The sequence below is a fragment of the Cupressus sempervirens genome, chromosome 10 (genome assembly GCF_028749045.1).
Source record: "Cupressus sempervirens isolate cs-2001-9-10 chromosome 10, ASM2874904v1, whole genome shotgun sequence".
Lineage (NCBI taxonomy): Eukaryota > Viridiplantae > Streptophyta > Pinopsida > Cupressales > Cupressaceae > Cupressus > Cupressus sempervirens.
In genome coordinates this window covers 785361396-785365589 of record NC_143127.1, presented here as the reverse complement: position 1 = coordinate 785365589, position 4194 = coordinate 785361396, and the positions used below count along the sequence as shown (strand labels likewise).

The window sequence follows — 4194 nt, the reverse complement described above, 5'->3', positions numbered from 1 at the left end:
TTTTGTGAAGTTGGGTAGAAGTTTGTTCAATGTTGTAACCAAGTTGGAAAGAGTTTTTGAAGACACTGACGAAGGTGGGAAAGGTAGTTTGCCTTAAAAGTGTTCTTGCTAGGAATCCACTAGATTTTGGTGTGAGCACTCTACATCATTTTGGATGCAATTTATATTAAAATGAAATACATGAAATGTACTTAAAATGTAAACAAGATATATATTATAATAACCAATAATGTCATACATGAACAAACATATAATATATTATGCTAACCAATAATGTCATACATGAACAAACATATAATATATTATGATAACCAATAATGTCATACACTAACAAACATATAATATATTACGATAGCCAATAATGTCATACATGAACAAACATATCATTTATTAACCAATAATGTCATAAGTCTAATAATGTCATGCATCAAATATATGTCATACATCAAATATAAAATATCATATATACATCAAATGTATATTGAATATGTCCACTGACATAAAATCCAACATATATGTCCACTAATGCCTATACAGGTGTGTGTCTATCAACTATATCTTCTCCTTCCCATGAGGGGAAGGATACAAATCCTGAGAGGTCTTCGATCGTCATGTGGAGGGAGATGATGGGGATGATGGGGTCTTCCTCACACGCTCACTCGTCCTCTTGTTTAGGCTCTTCTCTAACTCGAATTGATACAAAGAAAGAAGATATGAATCAATAATTATTATTCATTGAAATAAATTATATGTACACACAAAATTAATTATTTTCTTACCACCATCAAATAGTCACTCTGTATGTCGACCTCAAAGGCTCGTGGACGATAGGGTTTAAAGAACCCTACAACAATTCAATCAATATAATCACTTATAAATAACATTAAAAAATTTGATACTAACTATTATAAACAAAAACTAAAACTAAGAAAATTCTTTCATACCTTGGTCAATGGCTCTGAACTAGCCATCATTGTAGCAACTCCACGATCGATTGACTGACAAAGATGATGAGTCTCAGACATCAACAGTTGCATGTCATATAATACAATTTACATGTAACATGAAACATGAAACAAATATAATCAAATGAATTAAATTAACATGAAACAGATGTACCTCTATGAAGCTCGTATCATGCCTAGGCTTGGAGTCCCTTGTGAATGTCGATGGTCCAATAGAGAACTGATGCACATGCATAAATATTTTTTGTCAATCCTTCATATGATTACTTAATAAATATATGTATTAATTTAAATGATTAAATTGATACATACCTCTCGACTCCTCAACGGGATGAAAAATGAGGTTGGGGAATCTGTACTAGGGCTGCCAACACTCTTACCCTAAATTTTGAACAATGTCAATACATTCTAATAATCATTCACTATACATATGAAATGTGATCAAATTAGTTTATTATAATTGTAATTTACCTGTGTGTCAATGTCAAATGTGTCACTCAGGAACACGTCAATGACTAGCCCATCATCCATACGGTTCCCAACATGACTGCCAAATGTGCATAAGGATCTACATGATGTGCACATGTGACCACGATGCACATAAGGCTTATCTTCAACTAATGGACTCGTGTAATGAATGAGGGTCTGTGTTAAAGCATTAATAGTCTCTAAAGTGTTGGTCTCTACATGTTCTTTCACAACTAAAGGAATAATCACATGCTCACCCTGTGGCTTGACAACAGGTACCCTAACTACATTAGGGTCACGATGTGCCCCCGACCTCTCAAATGTTGACCCTCAACTTCTACCCTGAAATTTTAATATATCAAAATAATTGGGGATCTCCCCAAAGAAAAATTCACAATACAATTTCTTTAAGAAATACATTGGAGCCTTATGATTATTGTAGGGAGGGGCATCAAAGACCATCCACCATCTATCCTAAAAGTTATTTTTAATATCATCATGTATGCACTAATGAATGAGGAACCTTTTAGTTGTATGTTTAACAATATCTTGTTCTACAGGCTTTTTGAACAATGCACAAATGCTACCTTTTGATTTTATTTTTATTTTTTACATCTTGATATGATAATTTATTTGCATAATATCTTCTTTGTTCATCCCTCTTAACACATCAAATATCCAACTGGCCACTAACAAAAGCTACATGGGTCATAATGGACTTGAGGGAGGATGCCAATTGTGCTCTCATCAGATTGGTTTGCCCACAATCTTTCAACCTATCAATGAGTGTTTCTAATTCATTTTTCCCTCTTTCTATTTCGTTCATTATGTTGTCTTGGGTCCTAGGAGGAGGTCTTCCAATTGGTGCAAGTTGTAGAATTTTTTGCTCTTGTTGTAGAGGGTTTTGATTTTCATCTTGTGGAGGGTTAGGATTTGGATCTTGTAAAAAGTTTTCGTTTTGATTTTGTTGATCTGGCTGGGGACTTAGCAGTTCATTATTCAAATTTTTTGATAAGAAACCAATTGCAATCTAAATAAATAAACAAATTTAAAGCAAAATTTAAAAAAACCTACAAAACATTATAAAAACTTACAAAACAATGCAAAAACAAGAGTAGAAAACATACAACGTAATCCTGATCTTGAACTTCAGGAACGAGGAGACATTTTGAGGAGGTGGGTGAAAAAATTATTCAATTTCTTCAATGCATGTGCGCATTGTGAGGAGAAATGCAAAAAGAATAAAATGGGTCGCGAGTTTGCATCCCATTTATAAAATTTCTTACTTTTCAAAAGCGTGTACGCGCTATAGCGTGCACGTGCTTTTGAAATTAAATTTTAAAAAACTTTGTGTCATGTTGTTGGCACCACAACTTGGTGCACATACCCTGAAGTGTTGTTCTTTGTTAAACTTTTATACACCTCCACAGACAAATTTTATACTTTGTTTAATACATTCATTAAATCTGTAAGAAATTCATAAAATCTGTAGATAATTTCTTGTATATAGGTGCTAAATGATGTTATGAATTGCTTCATTCCTTGCTTGGCTGAATTATTGTTGTTGTTTTTGTTGAATTGTTGTATTTTCTTGAAAAGTTAGAAGACCTTGATGGGTTATTGTGATTGCATTTTGGACTGTCTCTTATAATATTTGCCTATTGTCTTAACAATTGTTCAACCATTTTATTTTGCATATGAAGAAAGAATTATAATTAGTTATATTATGTTGCATGCTTTTAGAGTTATGTTTACATTGATCAGTAGGAATATTTTGTTTATAATTTCTTCATTATTTATTCTCTCATTATATTTATTCATTATTTATATAGGGTTGATGGCTTCAAATACTTTTTCATTGTCTAACTGTGGCACTAGCACTATAGTAATGAAGACCTCACACACAGACCGTAATCCTAGGCGTAAATAATTTTGCTATCCAAATAGTCGAAAGGTTGTTTCTAATTTTATTAATGTTGATTTTTATGTACTAAATTATTGTGGTGAGCACTTGTGTTGTTTTGGAATGCAGGGGGATAATCACTACAATTTCTTTCAGTGGGCCAAGGATGGCCCATCTACATCAACTGTATCTAACTATACATAACATGAAAGGAATAGTTACAAGTTGTGCAACATTCGAAATTTTGCTGCCACAAAGATTGCTTCCATGACAGAAGTTGAAATCATGTTTCAACGATGTATTATTTATATTCTAATTTCTACAATCGCAGTATTAGTATGGTGGTTTGGAACCGAATACATGAATATGGTTAAAAGACAGATATTGGAGATTTAAATTGTATTATGACTTTGTATACATGATGGTAGAGAAATTTGAGTAATGATATGTCCATTTTGTTGTTTTCAACTTAATTATGATCATGGATACTATTTTTTTTAATGATTTTATATATAGATGACCAATATATGGGTGATGTTATCTATTTATGTAAAAAAAGTTGAAATAATATAAATTCCTCATTAATTTCAATGAATAAAACAAAAATAAATATACATTATTTGAAAAAATGACCATAAAAAATAATAGACTAAAACAAATAAAATTAGAGGAAAAAGAAAATATACACTTAACTTCATTCTAATTCTGATTTTGTACAACCAAACGAGGGATTAACATATTCTCAAAGAAATCCCAAGTGAACCAAATGGGACTGGAATACATATTTTCCATTCCCATTCCCCATTCCTATACCCATTCTCATTTTCAATTCTAATACTCAATTCCTACGGGCCCTAA

At 31.9% G+C, this 4194-nt stretch overlaps 1 long non-coding RNA gene across 1 annotated transcript; it reads right to left on the bottom strand.

The window, feature by feature from the left end:
• Positions 1 to 367: 367 nt before the first annotated feature.
• Positions 368 to 1229, bottom strand: LOC149536248 (uncharacterized). The gene is made up of 4 exons (XR_016358023.1): positions 1120 to 1229; positions 945 to 998; positions 780 to 844; positions 368 to 683 (listed from the first exon to the last, which is right to left on the bottom strand). It is a non-coding gene; the product is annotated as an uncharacterized LOC149536248 (long non-coding RNA).
• Between the last annotated feature and the right edge of the window lie 2965 nt (positions 1230 to 4194).